Source organism: Papio anubis, chromosome 3 (genome assembly GCF_008728515.1).
Source record: "Papio anubis isolate 15944 chromosome 3, Panubis1.0, whole genome shotgun sequence".
Lineage (NCBI taxonomy): Eukaryota > Metazoa > Chordata > Mammalia > Primates > Cercopithecidae > Papio > Papio anubis.
Genome location: NC_044978.1, coordinates 74,046,299 through 74,068,516, shown reverse-complemented (window position 1 = coordinate 74,068,516; position 22,218 = coordinate 74,046,299). Strand labels below are relative to the sequence as shown.

Genomic DNA, 22,218 nt, shown 5'->3' with positions numbered 1-22,218 from the left:
GAGTGGACTGAGGCCTGCAAAGCCAAAGGAGTGGGGCTGCCTGAGGCCTTGGGGGATGTGGGACATGGTGTCAAAGGTGATTATTCTTCAGATTTATAACTGAATGTTTTTTCCCCTTTTGGGTTTTGACTTACTTGGCAGTAGTTACTCATCTTTTCTTACCTATTTCTTTTATTTTCAAATGAGAATGCCTCTCCTATGCTTGTCCCACCATTGTATTTTGGAAGTAAATAATTTATTTTGATTTTACAGACTTAAAGCTGGAGGAAATTTGCCTCAGAATGAATCATGCCTTGAGTCTCACCCATTTCTGATTCAGATGAGACTCTGTGATTCTAAATTTTAAATTGGTGCTGGAAGGAATTAAGACCTTTGGGGCTATTGGAATCAAATGAATGTATTTTGAATGTGAGAATGATGAGTTCTGAGAGGGCAGGGGTAGAATGCTACTGTTGGGATGTCCCCTTCAAAACTTGTGTGGAAATATAATTGCCATTGTGATGAAATTAAGAGGTAGAACTTAAGAAATTATTAGGCCATGAGGGTTTTTCTCCCACAAACAGATTAATGCTGGTATCATAGGTGTGAGTTAGAAATCTTGGGAGTGATAAAAGGATAAAAGTTGGCCCCATTTTTTCTCTGTCTTGGGAATTCACTTGCTCTTCTGCCTTCTGCCATGGGTAACACGGCACCTAGGCCCTTAGCAGATGCTGATGCTATGTCCCTAGACTTCCTACATCCACAAGCCAAATAAATTTCTGTTCATTATAAATTGCCGAGTCTTATTTCTCTGTAACAGCAACACAAAACAAAGACAGTTAGGGACCCCACAAATCTCCCTTAGGAACCTCACTGTATTGGGTTAGTATGACACATCCAACATGGAAGGAAGGGAGCTGGGGAACAGCCTCAACAGCCTAGAACATTCTCTGCTGCATCTGAGCCTGACTGCTTGCATCCATGAAATTATTCAGTAAAGAGTGATACCGAGTAGAATATCAGTGAGTGAGATTTATGTGACTCGGATTTCATAATCTGATCCTGTTGGATAGCTTAGTATCTTACCTGGAGAATGTCTGACTTCAATTAGGTAAGGATATATTTCTTTTTAATAATTCGCTTGTGAACGTGAGGAAACAAAATATACACTGAAATAAAAACTTAAAATTGAGGAAGATAATTGAGAGTTCCTGATAGAATTTACCCTTAAAGGAAAATTTGAATTTATTAGTAGGTTTCTAACTCTGTCATTTGTTCTTCATAATGGCCATAATCAGAGGAGACCTATTCCATGTGAATTCCATCAGCATGCTACAATGTGAAGAGCATATCTGACATTTCTAGAGTTCATAAATTCTGTAGTGTATATTTATTCACATTAAATGGAATAGAAGTTAATATACAGAGACATAATTTAAAGTGATGCCTGAATTTGAAGTTTCTTTAATTTCAAATGTAGTAATCCTAGGTTGAAATACAAAGATATAATTTTCCAAGGTATATATTTATGCAGTATGATTTTATTGATAATAATTATGTAAATTCTGCAAAAATCTTTATAGATGGAATGATTTTCTTAAGTAATATATGTGACGTTTTTGCCTTTCAATTATGGTGTCACTTGGGTTCATCAACTAATACTTGTATAGCCATTGAACTAGTATTATAGTCTTAAAATTAATATATATGATTTTTAATTCATGATATTGAACATTATTTAGAGCCCGCCCTTTTCCTCCACATATTCTTTGCTCTAGTTCTAGAATAATTAAGTTATATTTCCTTTCAACTCCTTGTGTTGCCAGTTTTCCATTTGATTGCATGTAGTTTAACCTTAAGTTAATTTTCTATAGTATAAGAAGTGTGTTGTATAATTGGCTTTATTGAAGCAACTGATTTGGGGCAGTAAAAAGCTCTCAAAAAATGTGTTATAAGAAGAAATGATAATTATTTATTTCTATAGAAAAAACGTCATGGAGAAAGTTAACATTATAGTTAAGTATATTTGAACTATGATTTCTGCATGTTTTTTCTCCAAAACACCAAGATACATACCTACATTCACATGCACTCAAACAAACATTTCTCATAGTCTTATTTTTTTTAAACTACACACACACATACATATATACACATGCATTGTGATTTCTGTGAAACTCAGATTATACACATGTATTTATGTATGCATATAATTTAATTTTCAAAGAAATCACAATTTAAAGAAAAAAACAATAATACTGACTCTCATCATTTCTGTAATTTACTCTCCCGTCCCTTTGTGCCAGCAGCATTAAATTTCAGATATAGGAGAATTGTCGTTTTTTGCTCAACATTTCCTCATCATTTTTTTTTTTTTTTTTTTTTTTTTTGTGGGCAGGCGGGTAGCTGGGGGGAATTAACTGAGAATTTGCCTCAGAGAGATAGGCAGGTACAGCGTTGTGGAGGTTATTGTACAGCAAAGGCGCTTTCAGATAAAAGAGCTACTGAAGAGTTTCATGTAGGACTTTAGGTGGGATTTATCTGATTTGTATTTTAATAGATTTTTCTGGTAGTTTTATGGGAGATGAACCTTGAGAAAATCAAAGTAGAATCATGTAAAAGGCTACAACCTGCATTTGAAGAAAGAAGAATGATAGCTTCTGTTCTCTCTGCTTACTTCCATAATTCCAGAATCTAGTTGCTGTTTAACTCTCAGCCTGGGATGATAGAAAAAAGAAGTAACCTGGCAGGTGTTGAAGTTGACACCTTATCTGTTGGAGTGTTCATGGTTCTTTGAAGGTTATCAGCACTATGGATCCCATGATATTCTCAGGCTGCTTTTCTGCATGCTTTGTAGGCACGTTATTGTGTGTCGCTGCTTGACCACTCCTCTTTAGTGAACTTCACAGGTGGGCAACACCACCCATATGGTGGAGTCTTTACATGCTCCCACACATTCCCCTTCAACAGGACTTCATACCATCTGGGATGAAAGATGAAATTCAGCTCTCAGTCTCTCCATTAAAACAGTTTGTCAGCCCATGTATTGATTTCTAGATTTCTGGGTGAGAGCATTGGATCTCAACACTTATGGAGTGTATATAATACAGACTAAGCTCTCCGGGCTATTTCCTTGAAGTGCAATCACTGTATATTTTTAGGTGATAAAGAGGACAACTTACATCCTACCTTCTCCTTGGAAGGAGACTAGGGATTCACAGGATTTATTTTCGAATAAATTTTCTCAAACTGCTCTCTTGATCTTTTTTATACACTCATAAAAAGTGAGAAGTTTTAAATAACACAGATACAAATTTTGATTATTTCCTTTGATGACCCTTTATATCCTGATTGATTTTGTAATTTCATATCTATTGTAGTTTGGTATCTTGTTGGGAACTTAAATTTTGACATCATGTTAAAGCACCATTCTTGAGCATTGAACTTTTTTGATAATCACTGTTATAAGAACTTCACGGCCATGCACTTCGTCTCACGCCTGTAATCCCTGCACTTTGGGAGGCCAACATGGGCAGATCACCTGAGGTCAGGAGTTCGAAACCAGCCTGACCACCAACATGGAGAAACCCCATCTCCACTAAAAATACAAAATTAGCTGGGTGTGGTGGTGCATGCCTGTAATCCTAGCTACTCGAGAGACTGAGGCAGGAGAATCTGTTGAACCCAGGAGCCAGAGTTTGCAATGAGCCCAGATTGCGCCATTGCACTCCAGCTTGGGTGATAAGAGTAAAACTCCGTTTCAAAAAAAAAAAAAAAAAAAGAATGTTCCTGAGTGGAAGAAATTATTAGCTCAATGATTCCTACGAATGTATTTGTAGTAGAGAAGAATAGAATGGCATACATTCTAGGAGATAACAGTCAGTGATAACTTTTGATTAGATGTTGGAAGAGATGGAGATGATCAGACATAACTCTTAGGATTCTTACCATGAATGTCTGGCTGTATCAATTTGCTATCAAATAATAATAATAATGATGATAAACAGGATAAACACTCTTAACAAGGGACAGAGTTCATGGGAACACTTTGGACAGAAACTTCCAGGAGATGGTGTCTGTATTAAAATATGAATGTCAGGAAAGAAATATGGGTACATATATCGATTTAGGATACTTAACATACATGTGATTGTTGAAACTCTGTCTATTGATTAGTTTTCCTAATATGAAAATGTAGAATAAGAAATAACAATGGGCTGAGTTGGTCCTAGAGGTAGCAACGAAATTCCCAGAGGATAATACCAAATTAGAAGAGAATACCAAAAAAATACATATTAATCAAAGAAAGAGAGGAGCTACAGTAAGACAAGAAGACTGCTGTACATTTGAATTTGTGAAAATAGCAAGTCACAGGAGAGTGTCACTAGATTTATGGCAATGGCAATATAATAAAAATTGAAAAGACTAATTATGAATAGGAATTAGTAGGTAGCTGGAGCACTTAGCAAGAACAGTGTTATTACAAAAATATGGTAGAAGCCAGATTACATTGGGTGAGAATTGAACATTGCATTAGTTAAGATCCTCACAGGAAGCATGCCACATTAAAATTAGATAACTAGAGGCAAATTTAATAACAGGATGATTTACAAAAATGATGGCAAGGAGCAGAAAAACCACAAAGGATAATACAGTAGCTCAGAGCTTAAAGGCAGGACTCTATTACCACTCTAAAACTAAGGTGACAAGAAGGGAATGTTTACCAGAACTGGAAGAAAAATAATTCTATGTAGAAAGGGTCACTTGGAAAAAGTGAGAGCTTCAGTCAAGAAACTTAGTAAGGGTGCTGCAATCCCAGAGAGAATTAGATGTCATTATCAAGCTTTCAAATCAAGGGTAGATTACTGTTTAAAGAAATATCAATAAGGAGGAGAAGAAAAGATCGGCTGCAACCAGAAAGGGATGTGAGGTCAAAGAAGGGTTTTTAAGATGGATAAGCAGTGAGCATGTTAATAGGGTGTGGAGAATGCCTTAGAGAAGGAGAAGTTGAAAAATAGAGCAGCCAGAGCTATTCACTAATATCATAGGAGAGAGAGATGGGATTGTGGCACAGGTTAAGGCATTGGTCTTAAACAGGAAAAGGAACTCTTCTTCTTCTCTTACTTTAGGGAATAGATTTATGATTTGTTGACTCAGTAAGTCTAGATTGGAACTGAAAACAAAAAACAAACTTCTTGTCCTCTCAGGTAGATCTGATGAGACTGGGACAGGTTCTACTTAGAAGCTGACTTCTAATTTGACATTTAGGATAAAGTGGGGATTGGGAGGGAAAGGAAGGAGTAAACCCAACTTTGTAAAATTTATGATGTGGGGGATGTTAGAAGACAATGGAATAGGCTGAGGTTCATACAGCCAGTTGGCCAGATGCTCAAATGAGGAGCTAGAAACACCATAAATGCCTATGGTGGCAAAGGAGTGATGTTTGGAGGCACAATAAAGCAGGGGGATGCCAAACTTCTCTACTGGCCCAGGCATATTTAGCTACAGAGATAACTATAGAGAAAAAAGTGTTCCTAAGAGATCTAGTTTTCAGTTAAGACAAGATAGGCTAAAAGCATTTTGCAGAAAGGTTGACAACGTATGCAAGTTGGTTTATAATATAACGAGCATTACAGAGAATTCAGGGAAAAAGTTTGTAGCTGAGGATGGGGCATAATTTTGTGATAAACCAGGAGTGAAAGAGCATAAAGTATGCTTGGTTAAATTTTTTCTTTCAACACAAAGAAGTCCATCTATTTTACTTTATTGTGTAATTTTGTTATTACTGTTTTATGCTATACAGTGAAGAGGAACAATGAAAAAGGAACATTACTGTGTGAGAATTCATGAGCTAGAGTGTTGAAAACAAGAACATTGAATGCTTATAAATGGATAGAGAACAGAAACAATAGGTTTGTGACAATATATTAGCAGTCACCAGCAAGCCAGAAGATATCAGAGATGCTTTTCTAACACAAATTACAATATAAAAATATACAAAATGTGGTGTGAGTAGAAGTGGTATCTATTTGAATGTATATTATAATTTTTATTCTGTTAATACTGAGCATCTAAAAAATTCATAACAGTATTTGCAGACTTTTGTCTTACTGAGAAGAAAGAAATAATAGAGAAACTGCCAGTTCGAACTTAATTCTGAACCACACAGAAATGCTTCTCTGTAATGTCATCTTGACAGGAACCATAAGTCACAGCAACTGGGTCATCCTGAATTATCTAACAGAGAAAGAAGGGAAGTCTCACAGGCAAGTCAGACTTTTGGGAAGAAATACAATAAAACAGAAACTTTTTTTATTATCCCAGGGTGAAAGATTTGAACTGAAATGTCAACTCAAAAGGGATGAAGAATGTTAAAAATATAATACTGATCATATAGGTGTGTAATCACAATAAAATTTTTAAAGAGAGACAGGATAAACTAATTCAGTTTGGTAGAGAGTTTGCCAAAGACCTTAAAATTTAAACATGTGTTTGAGATAAAATGAAGAACATGTTAATGGGGTTGAAGACAAAACTGCATCATGTTCTATTGAGAACAGTATTACAATGAGATAAGTATAGGGCGTCAACTTTAATCTAGAAAAGGTAAGTAATTCAGAAAAGGGTCATGAGAACACCTCAAAATCTTAATATCACACCCTGTAAACAACTGTAGACAATGTAACTAGTCGAATTCATTATTTCTCTTACAATGTCATCGCCCCTTCTATATTATCTCCTCCTTCTCTAATCCTCTTTGATAGCTCATAACTTATTTGTTCATTGTCATTGTTAGAACAGTTTAATTTTCAGGGATTAAAAGAAATATATTCCCTTTAAAAACTGATTTGATCACCTATCTGATTTAATACACATCTTTATCTCCCCAGCCCAGATTTAACTTGGTAATGGGAGAAAGGGGAGTGGTCTGTTCATTTGTTATTCTTCCACTTGTCGTTGTTGTTGTCATTGCTGTTTTTATTGCCTCCTGCCCCAAACATGTTGCTCTGACTCCTCCATTGTTCAGAGGATAGATGAGTGGGAAAAAAATAACGTCTGGCTTGACTAAAGGAGATCAATTGCTGAGATCAATTCACTGCTTGGGTGGAATTTTTGCAAGACGAATCTAACTTGTGCGTTCCACGCTGAAAGTGCAGACTCTTCCCAGTAACACCCTCTCTTTACTCTGGTGTAGAGTACTGTCTGGCCAACCTCATCCCCTGGGATTATTCCAGGTAAGAGTAAGGCACCAGCCTTCTTCTCTCTGAACTCCAGGGAACTCTGTTCAAGTTCTCCTAGGAAGTGTTTCTCTACACACACTCAGGTTCCATGATAGCTCTGGGACTCACTAAACTCCCTCATGTAGTTGAAAGCATGCAAGTTGAAAGTAGAAATCACCTTTCTCTCCAAACAGAAGAGGGTGAAAAGAAGGTGTCCCAGTAATTATATCCAAAACTAAATCTTTACTCTGGAGCTTCCTTAGATTTTTTTCTTCCCTTTTACAAACTAGAAGTAAGAAAGGGGCTAAGAGTCTATCTGCCATCCAACACCTATTCTTTATGGGATGTGTCAGCATTTAATGCCATGGTCTTCAACAAAAAAGGAAAAGTCCCATGGAACATTCTGTTATATTTGTTATTCTGAATAAAACTTAGTGTTTATGGTGGCTAGCGGTTACAGAAGACCGGGGCACCAGAAACTTTTTTTTTCTGAATTACAGAAAGCAGAATCAAGACCCCCTTCTGCCCCCTGCTAAGTGGTAGTAAAAACGGGAGTTCTGCCTATTATAAAATTATGAGCTTCTCTTCTCTGGAAACTTTAAAATTGATTTTGGAACTAATTAATGACTTTACAGAAACAAATCACATTTAAGTACACATGATGTTCTGTAGAACCACAGGGTGCTGATGTTAAACTATATATTCTGCTTCCTAGTCTTCAGGAAAAATTGTAATTCTCTAAATAAAAATTAAAATGACCCCAAGAAACAATCCAAAAAATAGTAATAGTCAGCAACAACATTGACTACATTTGTACTTTTATTATCTCTCTTTAAATTAAGTTTTTCAGTGGAATCATGATTAATTTTCATGTAAGAACTAATCTCCATTCTTGTTTATTTGAATACTTTCTCTGATAGCTTAATTGCATAAAATTATATTAAGAGGTTACTTTATGTAACCAGACTTATTTGAGAAGCTTCAGGGTAAAAGCTAAATCCCCATTCATTCAGAAACCAATAAAGAAGAGATAATAATGCCTGTCCCACATTTGAAAGAACTGAGCATTTTCTCTTCTTTGCACTGCCTGCCTCAAAAATTAGAGTAAAATTGTATTAGATTATATAATTAAATGATAGAGCAATACATTGTTTCCACTGTAGTTTTCATGAAATTACCTCAGTTGTATTACATATTATCTATCACAGTCACTTTTATTACTGTCTTCTGACCAAAGTTTATGTCCTTGCAAGAGCTTTTGGTAGGTAATGGTTGTTGTTAATGTTATAGAAGTGTGAGGTTTGGTCCCAACTAATGAAATTCATTAGCTAGAAGATGACTAGTGATGTCTTTTGAATTTCCCAAAAGATACTGTTTTCTTCACCAACTTTCATAACTTGTTCCTCTTTCAATACTGCTAATTTTATGAACAAACATGTTGATTCCTTTGAATTTGTATGTTTTTGATTACTAGTAAGGTATTAGTAGTATATCTTTCACCAAGGTCTATTTACCACTAATATTTTATTTTTTATTTTTGTCTGATTACTTTGTCAATTTATCTACAGAACTCTAAAGGGGCTTTAATTTTGATAATCTATCAATTAAGTTTATTTTGAATGCAAAAATTATATCTTTTTTTGTTTGTTTGTTTTGAAACAGGGTCTCACTCTTTTGCCCAGGCTGGAGTACAGAAGCGTGATCACGGCTCACTGCAGCCCTGACCTCCTGGGCTCAAGCATTCAGCCTCCCAAGTAGCTGGGACTAAAGGCTAATTTCTGTAGAAACAAGATTTTGCCATGTTTCCCAAGCTGGTCTCAAACCCCTGGGCTCAAGTGATCTGCCCACCTCCACCTCTCAAAGTGTTGGGATTACAGGTGTGAGCCACCCTGCATAGTCCTGCTATTAATTTTTAAGTAATTAATTGCATCTTCAATTTTTATGAAACTTACTTATTCATAATATTGATTAAAATGTTTTCTTTTACATTTTTTATCTTAATATTTAACTTTTTGATCTATCTATAATTTATTTGATAAATTGTGTGGAGTAACAGCTCTCATTTGATTTTTCCCCAAAACCAATTTTATTTATTTAATAATACAGAATGTACCCATCAATTAGGATTACGACATTTATTATTCATTAAATGAATAGGCATTAGTGACACAGGTATTGAAAGACTGCACAATATAAACCATTAGTGGCAGGTTGATTGTTCAGTCTTTTTGAATAGTATTTGAACGATGTTTATCAAGCATTTAAAAATTTTATTTCTTCTGTAATAAAAAACATACTTCTTAAAAGCTACTTTAGAATTCACATAAATTACAAAAAGATTATTCTCAATGTGCTAGTTGCAGAATTACTTAAAAGTTTTGACAGTTTTAAACAACTTAAAGACTCAATATTAAAAGAAATTAATTGTATTTTGACACTAGCAACGTTTATCATATTTTGATCCTAAAATCAATGTTTAATATTATGTTCCGTGTTGACATCTGGTGAAACAGGAAAGGTCTCAAATGCCCTAACTACACATTCCTCTCCTCACTGTTCTTCAGGGGATAAGGTCCCTAGTCAAAAATCCTCCTTCTTATGGGGACCACACTCAGATCCTGCTTATTCTTGAGTAGCAGGTTCCCAATTCCTGCTGGCTCACAGAAATATTCAAACACGCTAATTACATTCTCTGAAGGGACCAAGGGAAATACAGATTCCGCCTGAGACATCCACTGGTTGTTTACTCTGTCCCAAGTGCAGCCCCCATCTGCCCTGCAAGCTGATGCGGTGTCCTCCTTTCTCCTTCCACAGGTTGTATTATTTAACCAGTATATTGCCATTGATCTCATCTGTCAGTGTCAGGAATTGTGCGTTTGACTATCCTCACAACCTTAGGGCAAGAATCCTTCCCTCACCAATGAGGGGAAGAAGAGGTGATTACAACAATAAAAAAATGTTATAGTAATTAATAAATATTTACAACAATTTGAGTCATATTTGAAGTGCTCATTATAACATTAAGTTTAAATATGTAGGAATCAAAATTCTATTGCCTTAAAAATATATATTTACCTTAATCTGGGAGAAAGTATACTAAAAACGTTCATTTTGCTGATGTGGAAGCCATGAAAATGTGCTGTTCTAATCTTTTATACGGAGTGACATTGGTTGATGACCCCAAGCATGGCCTCTGCCTTGATCCACCACTGCCTTTGCACCAAATGCTCCCCCAGCCTGCTCCAACGTGATTACTGATCATGGCAGTAATAATAATTTAAGATTATTTCTTTAAGATACATGACTATTTCAATAGGTGTCTTTATTTCAAGGATTTATCATCAACCTAGTCTAAACTTTCTTAGAATTGTATTGCAATCTGAAACTCTTCCTATCTATCCTCCTTTCTTCCTCCTCTCTTTTATAGAAGTCAGAAGAGCCTTACAACCTGAAAGCTCATTCCACCTTCTCCATCTTCTCCCCCAATCAATAAATTTCTTGCATGTCTAATACCAACTTTACATCTGTTCCTTAATGTACCCAAACTAACACAATTTTTCCAAAATCTTTATATTCAATTGCAGAACATAGTAAAACTATAACTCACTATTTTGTCATTTAATTTGTTTGAAACTTTCATTTGTTTAACATAAATGTAATGTCATCCTATTAAGTGATAGATCTATACCATTAAAGGACTTGTACATTTCTGGAAGAAACAAGATTGGTTATAACTTAAACAATAAGAATATGTAAATAATAGTAATAAAACAATAATGCAAGAAATTTCATCAGATTGAATTTCATTATGTGATTCAAAAGAACAGAAAACAAGTGCTATAAATTGTGGAAAGATATATGTTATAGTTGAAGTAGTGAGTAAAGTCTATATGATCATAGGACTGGAGTTCATTCTTCAAAGTTAAATAACATAGAGAAACACTATGAATGGCAGAGATTTTACAGACGAGGGGAAGTAGAAATAATAAAAATGGCAGCAGAAGAAATGTGTTTTAAGAGTAATGAATAACAAATTGTGGAAACATAATTTGTAATCTCCCTTAATGTTAAATATTAAAATACATGCTGTGTTATTTAAAACATAGTGGCATGTTTTTAGTTTTAAGAGAACATAATGCAATATGTATTTGGTTGACTTTTATTCTATATGTGTACCTATATGACTACAAGTTGAGGAGTAAGAACATCTCACTTAAGGTTATATGCATTATGAATGTTTAAACATAATGAATATATCCGTCACATATGAGATAGAAGTGCCATGTTGATTTCTACTTCTTCCTTTCTCAGCTGCATACCAAGAATATTAGTAAAACACATAATTCATTAAATGAAAGTCAATTATAGAATTGTACTTATGAGGAAAAATGTCATTACCAGTAAAAATACAGAAAGATAATGATGGCATAACTTGAATTTATCTTTTATCACTTCATGCAGGACAAGATAATAATTGGGACTCTAAGCTTTTGAGTAATTATCTTTGCAAACAAAAATTCAAATGAAAAATTAGACTGCTTTCTTTGATGTTTATTAAAGCATAGTTGTTTTAATAGGTAATGTAATAACACAAAAATTATATTTAATATGTTTTTTTTATTGCAAAAGCCTAACTTCTCAAAAGAGAAAGATATTTTTATCTGGTTGGAAAATGTTTTCTAATTTGACTATTATATAAAGTTTCTTAATACAGTATTGTCTGTAACAGGTATTTACATCAGTTCAAAAGAGAATCTCATTTTACTGTTTACCTTATTATTATTATAATATAAATAATTACTGGTTGTCATGGTTTACAGCTATTAATATGGGGATTTAATTTTTAATATAAATTTAATATAAACTATATATTTATATAATTTTAAGGATAGAAATTATATGTGTGCATGTATGTATGTGTCATATTCAAAATATAAACAAAGAAAACATAATAGTATCTGTAAAGTGATTTAAAATAAATAATTTCATCTAGTCACTTCAGCAGACCAATAAAAATAAAAATCTTCATGTATTCTTTCTTCCTAGGTGATAATTCTGACACAAGAGTTTAATAAAATTGCCAAGGTCATATAATGGTCAGATGTCAAACCCAAATTCCACTCTGAGTTTTTTGTTGCAAGTTGAGCATCTTTTCTAAAGGTAGAGAATTACCATAAAGGCATACTTTAATGGTACATGAGTAATTTACTTTCAAAGTTCTTGACATCAAAGGATGGCCTTAAACATAAAGATATTAAAATAAGATCATTATTCAATAGTACGAAAAATTTTCAAGCATTACATTGATATTAAATAGGGAACACAATTATATAATATCCTTCAAACGCGTTTATTTTCATACTGATAATATATTTTTCTGCAAATAAAATAGGTAAAATAAAAAGCACAAGTTAGTTAAAATATTTGGATAAGACATTTAAATGAAAAATAGCTTTTTATATATTATTTTGCTTGATAAATTATGTGTTTTAAGAGATAAAAAGATGGGAGAAGGAAACATAAATAATGTATGTGTGTGCTACAAGAGATTTCATGAAAAGAGGACCAGGATTTTATAATTAAGATCAATGAGGTTGTGATTCCAAGATCATTTCTTCTTTGTAAGGATAGTGGTTGTTAATGATTCTTCCCGAAAGAAAAAAAGATGGAGAAGAGAGAGTAATCTGCAGTCTGGTGAACATTGGTAGAGACTAGTGACCCAAGGAAACAGAGTCAAAGCAAGACAAGTCAAGGTAAATGAGCAAAATGTACCACTTGGGAAGAGAAAGAGACTATAGATGGAGTTTTAGTTGAACAGAAGATTGCTACTCTGAGTTGGCATATGCGAATTTAATTTTGAATTGGACGGATGACTGCTAACTTGTAGATCAAGAGTTGAGTATATAAACTCAAAGTGAGCTAAGAAAGACATAATTTTATCTTTTGACATTTCTGTCTACATATCACACAAATCCTCAGAAGCCAAATTTTAAAATTATTCTTATTGTATTGTTATGTGCATGTGTATGTAAATATGTATGTATTTATCTTTCTCTCCAGAATATTCTCTGTGATCAAGGATTTTTCTTTATGTATCTTCAAAGCATAAATTTAGCATCCAGAATCTTGTACATGTTCAGCAATTTTTAAAAACTTAGTGACTAAATAATTGGTTTGAGTAACTCCCAGTAAAAAGCTAAAGCTGAAGGCCAAAGTTAGGGTCCTACTAATTCTAGTCCGTGTCAGTCACAGTCAGCAGTATTGATTCAGGTATTCAACAACATAAGCCATTGATATTATGCCTCCCTCAGTAGCCTACACTTAAATTATAGAAGAAAAATACTGTGAATAAATATTTGAAAAGAGCAGCAAGAGAAAAGGAAAGTGATATGGCAAAATAACAAACTTTAAGGTAATCTTACAGGTGAGTTCTATGTAAAACACGTGTTTTGACTATGATTGCAGCTGAAGCAAAAATCAGAAAGAGAGGATGAAAATAGAATTGAGAGTATCATCCACAGAGAACACACTATGCATTTTGTGAGTTTAGAATCAAGCACAGTGCTGACATATAATACATGTTCGATTGATATTTGTTTAGTGAATAAATGAACTCAAACGGGGTTTTCAATTATCTTTTATGAGGAAGTGAGAAACAATAGACAGGGACTACTGTAGTAAATTTTAGAAAGTCCCATAACCTTTCCTGCTTTCTCGTGTTTATTACTTTGTTATCCTTAGTTTTTTTAATGTACTGAATAGGAAAATCATTATAATTAGATTTGTTCTTAACTTTAGTGACGACAGAAAGGAGAAAGCTGGGGAAAAGGATAAGACAATGGAAAAGAGGGCCCTCAGCAAAGGAAAGGATGAGGAAAGCCATCAAAGACAGTAGGAAGACTAAATCTCTCTGGTTTTATGCAGTAAGAGAAAGTCTGGGGAAAAACAGCCTAAGTCTGAGAAAACATCCAGGGGCTTAATAGCCACTCGCTGAATTTAATATTCAACAAATTAAAAAACCCTCAAGGCACCCCATCTCTAATCTCAATATTGTACATTCATAAAATGACTTAACATCTATTTTCAAAAAAGTAAAGGACTTGTAATTAAGAACAGATATTTTTAACATGTGTATTTCCCCTTGAAAAATTAAGTTATAACAAATGTTGTGGGCTGATCATGGTTGCTCACACCTGTAATTCCAGCACTTTGGGAGGCCAGGAGGGCAGATCGCTTGAGTCCCGGAGTTCAAGACCAGTTTGGGTAACATAGTAAAACCCTGTGTCCACAAAAAATACAAAAAATAGTCAAGTGTGATGGCCCATGCCTGTGGTTCTCGCTTTTCAGGAGGCTGAGCGTGTTAAGAGACTCACTTGAGCCCGGGAGGTCGGGGTCACAGTGAGCTGTGATTGCTCTATTGTACTCTAGCCTGAGTGACAGCAAGATACTATCTCAGAAAGAAAAAAAAAATTCTCAGAATATGTTGTCAGCAGCATGTCTCTCTGATTTTCTTACAAACATAAACAGCAATTACTTTAGAGAAACTAAAAATCATAGACTATATCTATACAACAATCAGGTGAGCAGGCATTTTAGTGAAATCCACAAAATGAGTGGGTAGGCCCAAACTACATATAGGTAAGAGATTCATGTAGTACCAGCATTTGTAGAGGAGGAAGCGAAGGAAAGAAAGAGGGTGTGTGAAACACCAAGAATAGAACACGAAATCCCTAAGGATGCCCACTGGAAATCATTGCACATCAACCTTAGAAGACCTGCTAGAGCTAAAAAGGGATTTATGTATTTCTTTTCATTAAATTTAGCCTAAAATTTGTAGAAGCTGGAGGGATCTGGATGTATGAACCTCAGAGCTAACTAACAGAAGTGTCTAGTGTGGACACATTCTGCATTGAAATAAAAAAACAACAAATTTGTTGGTCAAATCCAAATTAAGCAAGAAGTGAAAATAGGACAAATAAATTGATATAAAAGATGTGTGTGTGTGCGCATTTATTCCTACATATGTGCAAAATATGACAGAACTCAAGCTATTCATAACAGCTATATCAATAAATGTAAACCACTTAACTCATTTATTAAAATAAAAATTTGCATCGTCTAACAAAGCTAAACGTACACCATGTCCCATGTCTCTCTATGCCTCAATGGATCAATCTCCAGCGTATTGTTAAGAAAAAGAAAATCAAGAGTGTGTGGTGTATAATAACATTTACCTAAGAAAAGAGGGGTGTGTAAAGAATACATGCACACACACACACATATATATACTTACATTTATTTATGTCTCACATTTATATATCCTTTCTCCCATACTAAGAGTTTTTCAACAACACTGAGAATAATAGAAGGGCTCAAATAATTCATTTTCCATTATCTCATGATAACCCCAACACTTATATGCAACCAATACTAAGATGTAAGTGGTGTGTGTGAATATGTATGCACATATACACATATATTCATACATACCCATATATACACACATAAACTTTTTTTGATGAATAAATTTTGATTTATATTGATTTATTATTTATAGCTTTGCAAAGATCAAGTAAAAGGGAGGGCATAGATAAAAACTAGACTTCTTTAAATATTCTTTTTTAGTGAATTTTTATTTGAAAACATGCAACTTTTTTCTGTGATTTTTAAGTTAAATTTTAAAAAGTAATCTATAAATACTAAAAACAAGATATACAATAGATCTAAATATATATCCAGTTAGAGGTATAATAACACAGTAAAGTACTATTCCAAGGGCCTTGTAGGCAAAGCAATTCTTCTCTACATCCATACGAGATACATCTTAAGAAGAAGATGAACTACCAAAAAATCCAAGATTTTATCAATAATCACATTGACATTATTATTCTAAGACTGTTGTATTCATATCATGAGATATGGTAAATAAGTCATCCATATGAGCTCTTCTGTTATCCGCAGTGTCTTTGATCACCTCTTTGTATAGGAGAAAGGAGATAACAAAATATGAGACAGAAATGAAACACTGTGTCTTCCTGTTTGCTTTGGAAGTACAAGTATGAGGCCAAAGCTGGTAATATATTTTATATTAAAACAATGAGCATCCCTACAGCACAGTTCATAGCCATGAAATGCCTTTACCTTTAACAGCAGTTAGGGCTCTTTGGCAAAGTAACTAAAACCAGACCTAGGCCAGAAAATTGACAAGACTAAATGGAAACATTTTGTTATACTAATAGTAAGATGAACAGCTTCCCACCAAAGTTAGAATAATTTGAGCATCAATAATATAATACAATATCTTCAATAGGTTTATGTATGTGTGCATATATATACATGTATATATTTAAATGTATTAAATCAAAAGGATAATAAAACAAACAAAAAAAAACAAGTAATTGCTTACAGTTGGAGAATGCTAGTTTTCTAACACTCTGTTTTGAAAATTAATAGGTAAAAAGAACTAAGTTTCTTTCACCTTTCCTTAATGAATTCTACCTCTGAGTAACCAAATAGAAGGGAAGTTTCTCTTTATAGAGGTATTCTAGCTATTAAATAAAGAAATACTTGCAATATCACTATTTCACAATCCCTAATGAATTAATGCATATAGGCATTGATCATTGATCGCTGCTAAAATCACACAAAGACAGACTTTAAGTGTCTCCTTATGGAAGAAGACAAGATAATTCCCTTATTTGAAGCAGTCTTACTTCTATATTGAAACTGAAACTGATCTAATCTCTATATCCATCTCTCAATTTACAGAAAATACAGGGCATATTAAAGGACAGACTATTAGACAACTTATTTAACAAAAGACTTTTTTGGATCTCTTTTTATTACCTAAAAAATAAATCTTTTTAAAAGAGGTAATTATTCATCAAGTGCCTCAGCCTTCCAGAAAAATGTTCCCAGTTCATTGATGGCAAACTCAAACAGGTTTGAAAAAAATCTCAATATTAAATATGGATATGATGCAAATCAGTTCAAGGTGATTTCTGGTTAGTTGTGTGCTGACAGGCTAGCTAATGATATCCTCTGAGAAGGATTACCTCTGAATGAAAGTGTATGGCTGAAATATGAATGTAATGTAAAGAAAAAAAGATTAAGTGTCTTTTTTGAAGTTAATTTAATCACAGACCTTTGATATCTTTCTCCTTTTCATTCCAAGAATGTTACTGATCATTATAACCAGAATTTGGTGTGTTCCATTTATTTCTTCCTGACACGTCACATTACATACCTGTGAGATGTCTGAGTTTCTGCCTATAGGTTTAAGTTTTCTCAACATACATTCAGGAAGGACTATAGCCCTCAGATATTTGTGAAAGTAATTTGAAAAATAAAACCGAGGTGGTACTTTTCTTCCTTATGAAGAAATGATTTATTGTGGGAGGGTTTATTCAATTATGAATGAATTTCAGTCACCAAATATTTATCAAATGTTCATCATATGCCAACTTCTAAGGTAAGTGCTGAAGACATAATGATTTACTTATTAAGGTTATTCAACAGTTTTATAGTATAGTAGCCCCACCCTTAATATGGTTTCATTTTCCATTTTCACTTACCTGATTCTAACTGCTGTCTGAAAATATTAATAAATGGAAAATATCTGAAATAAACAATTCATAAGTTTTAAACTGCATGTCATTCTGAGGAGTGTGATGAAACATTGTGCTGCCCTGCTTCATCTTGTCCCTGGATGTGAATTATCCCTTTGTCTAGTGTATCTATGCTATATACACTACCCGCCCTTTAGCCATCAATGTCATCTACTTCTGAGATCCAGCCATCGACATCCTTATGGCTCAATGATCCAAGATCACCTGAAGCAGATGATTTTCCTTCTGACATGTCGTCAGAAGGATAAATGGTAGTCTACCGCTATGTCACAAGACCTATGTCATTCACCTCACTTTGCCTTATCACATAGGTATTTTGTCATCTCCCATAATCACAAGGGTAGGTGCAGTACAATAAGAGAAGGAGACAGACTACATCCACATAACTTATATTACAGTATATTTGTATAATTGTCTATTTTATTATTTGTTATTTTTGTTAAAACTTTACTGTGTCTAATTGATAAATTAAACTTTATTATAGGCACGTATGTATGTATGTATAGGAAAAAGTATAGTATATATAGAGTTCAGTACTATCCAAGGTTTACGGCGTCTGCTAAGGAAGTATCCCCTGGCAGTGAGGGGAGACTACTGCACTCATTATATACTAGGCATCTTAACAACTGGCGGATCTTCTGTTTGAACTCAGAGAGGTTGTTTCCAGACTCTGCATTAGAAGTTCCCAAACTTTTTCATTCATGACACTTTGAGTGTCTTGGTAATTTATTTCACGACGTTACAAGACCAAAAGAAACATCCTAGTGTTTCATTAGTATGTATTGAGGTCTCCAAACTTAACAATACTAGTATATGTTGTGCCTGACAGATGTCTCTGTTTTTTTTCAAATATTAAAAAAAAAATTTTGGTGGTCGGGGTTTACGGAATGCCTCAGGGTGCTTAGGTACACTAAAAATGCAGATCAACTTATTTACCACTACACATGTTGTTTACATATGAAAGACAGTCTACTCTCAGTCTAGGCCAGCAATATTCATTCAGTTTTAAAATTTATTTTAAAGGCTTAAAGTAATATATATATCAAATATAACTTCAAAAATAAAAATGAAATTATGATAAATATGTACAATATTGGTTGTCAATCATGGTCTTTACTGATACATTAGAGTACGTCTCAAGAGTTGACAGAAGTATTATAAAAACATTTTAATATGAGCTAAGGTATCCAAGTTTGGGGGATGATGTATATTTTAAGTTACCACTAAAATATACTTTCTGCATGCTTTAGTTAGTAGAGGGAATATACTCTCATCTGTTTATCCAGCTCATTGGCAATTGTGCATTAATATTTGTATAAATAATGCACTCATGACTATAGGCACTGTACACTGTTCACTGTAAGTCATAGTTTAGCAGAAAAAATGAAGTCAAGAACCACTGTTTAGAGTTACAAAAAGGCATCACAGAGTGAGGAAGATAAGAACATAGGTTTTTAGATGTGGGACAGATGGAGTAGAATCCTGAATCAACCAAGGGCTGATTGGTTGATTCAGAGGGCACAATAAATGTACGACTGTAGAAAAGTTACTAATCGTCTCCTGGATGTCAATGCTTCATCTGTAAAATGGGTCATACAATACTCAAATTGCAGCTCGTTATTTTGATTTAAATAAGATGCCTAAAATGCTTACTTTCTGGCATACTTTATGAATAAAATAAATGTTGAATAAATGAAATAAAGAAGGGATATAATATAAACATTATTGTATGAAGTATCATAGCATTTCAGGGAGGAAACTACTTACCACTGAAGAGGTCAAAAAGACGTTATATGACTGGCTTTTAAGGATAACTTAGAGTAGCAACTTCCAAATTTTGTTACCAGGACCAAATAAACATGCGTTTTAGAAGCTTTATTAAAATGTTGTGTTCGTATAATTTTAACAAATTCAAAAGATGCATTTTCTATCTATATTTGGTGCATCTGTTTAAAACCTACTAAATTATTTTTCAAGTCTCTTAGTTGGAAAGGTGTTGATTTAAATCTTGGGCAGAGACTGAATTGAAGCCTTAATTTAAGAATCAAATAGTACCTAGGTAGGGACTGATCCTTCCTTCCAAAAGTATGGTGGACTAGGTATGCTACAGAGATTACCACTGAAACTACTAAGATCTGGAATAAATTACAGTAACATTTATGTTTTACATTAATATGTTCACTAAAATTAAGAGAAGATTGAAGATTCAGGGGCAACAAACAGACACAACTGTGAGCTGAACCATAAGCAGAGGGCAATAAGGAAGAAACAAGGGAGAAGAAAAGGATATCGTGCATTGTGCCTGCCATGAGGGCACAAGCCCATGTTAATGTTAGTGAGGGAAAACAAAAGATTCTAAAGGCATGACAAAGTGAGAAACGTCCTCCAAAGATTCTGTGAATAAACTGAAGCCCACAGAAAGGCTAAAAATATTCCAGGTCATTTGTAAGTATTGATTGAACAGTAGGGTAGAATTCATATTCACTCTGGTGAAAAACACTCCTATGTATTTTGATAGATAAACTTCAAAACCAAATGTACCAAACATGTTAGGAAACAAGACACCATGAGTAAAAGTCAGCAGGAAGGAAAAGGGAAAACAATAATAATAAAAAAAGATTTAGACCACCAAGAACATCAGATATTGGAGTTATTAGATAAATAATACAATATAATTATGCATAAATTAATGAGACTAAAAAAGGCAAGGAAAATTTCATGAAAATGGCTGATAAACACATGAAAAGATGTTTAAATTTATTAATAATCATGGAAATTCAAATTTGATTAAAATGAATTCAAATTTACACAAACTAGATAAGGGAGAATTAAGAAGTATGACAATGTTATGTGTCGACAAAAATGTGAAGCAATTGAAACTTTTATACTCTCCTGGTATATATGAACTGCAAGTTGGTAGAGTAATTTTGTTAAATAAATGATAGTAACAGAGTTGAACATGTGAATACAACTTGGGAATTTTACTCTTAGAAAAACTTGAACGATGTCTAATAAGAGAAATCCACAAAAATGAGACCTCAAATTTTGCATCCTCAGTCTTAGGGTAGAGAGGAAATAAACCTTCCATATATAGAAGGGGAAAGAGGAAATTTGTCTAGATGATGGAGAAAATTTGCTTCAGGTGTGAAAAAATACAGAATCAAGCCAATCTTTATATAAGTTTTAAGTTCAAAGTCAAGCTGCCAATGTTGTGCAAAATGAAGAACAAAACCAAACAAAAACTTCACTAGCCAATTTAAGTGATCTTTCTGTTGGTAGTCCTCCCATCCCTGCTCATTAGACTTGTATAAGTAAAAGTAGAGCTCTAGAGGAACTTACGCTTCAGTTGAGTCTTCTAGTAGTTTCCACAGAAATGATCTCTGAAAAGACTGGGTATGTTTTCGGTACAGAGGTTTCATGCATGGACTCTCTCTCACAAGGGTGATCTTCCCCTTGCTATTGTTGAATGCCTGACCTCCCAGCAGTAGACTGACGTTGAACAACAGATCCCCTACCATTCCTGGAGACCTTTTTCATTCTGGAGAGGCCACTGAGTCTCTCTTACAGAAGGAAACCTGCACCTAATAAGGGTTTGCTTTCCCTCCCTACAATACTTTTATTTTATTTGATATTTTCAGTTTAAGATGGGAATATAATAGCAAGTGAGGATGTGATAGGCCTTATCAAGTAGAAGGAAAAACTGATGTGGAAGAAAAATGGGAGAACTGCCACAGTCAAGTCCATGAGCAATGAACTACACATTGGGGTGACTACTAATTCTTGAAATGGCAATGGATTAGGGTTATGAGTAGTTGTAGTGGATCTGGAGGTGTCCTGTCTTAATCATGTTTACCAGAAGGTACGCCCATCCACCAATTGTGGAAGTTTTTTCTGCTAATACCTCACACCTGTCTCCTTTTCTAATGTGTCACCTATAACCTAGGCCAAACAGAAGCCTTATTGCCCTGGTAGCTGCACAGATATACCTGCGACTCCCAAGAGCCATCCAGGCCAATGACTGAAGCAACTCATTCCAGAGTTCCTTTCAGGAAAGACTGAAGCTGCTTCCTGGCTGATATTCCTTTCTTCCTTGGCTTTTTGCCCTGCCCCATTCTGCCTCCCTATGGCCTGTTCTCAAGCTCTTCCTCAATCAATCTCTTGAGAATCTCATTCTCAGGTTCTACCTCTAGAGAAGCAAAACTAAGATGAGAATTTTAAGAGACTTACTTGTCCAGATCCCTATTTAACATAGGTTCTATTTATTAAAAATCTCTTAAGTGCTTGCCTGTATTCATGGCAGTCTTTCTGCCACTCAGTAAAAGAAAGCCATAACTTTTATTTCAGTTGAGTCCTATCGTGGTATATTTTCCCAAGGTGAGAAACTGTTTGGA

At 34.2% G+C, this 22,218-nt stretch overlaps 1 long non-coding RNA gene across 1 annotated transcript in view; it reads right to left on the bottom strand.

Annotated features, from left to right (window-relative positions):
• Window positions 1–2,378: 2,378 nt before the first annotated feature.
• LOC103884579 overlaps window positions 2,379–22,218 on the bottom strand; it is a 42,079-nt gene continuing 22,239 nt past the window's right edge. Inside the window, exon 3 of the long non-coding RNA XR_647211.4 lies at window positions 2,379–2,962. This is a non-coding gene — a long non-coding RNA (uncharacterized LOC103884579). The remainder of the gene's footprint in view (window positions 2,963–22,218) is intronic.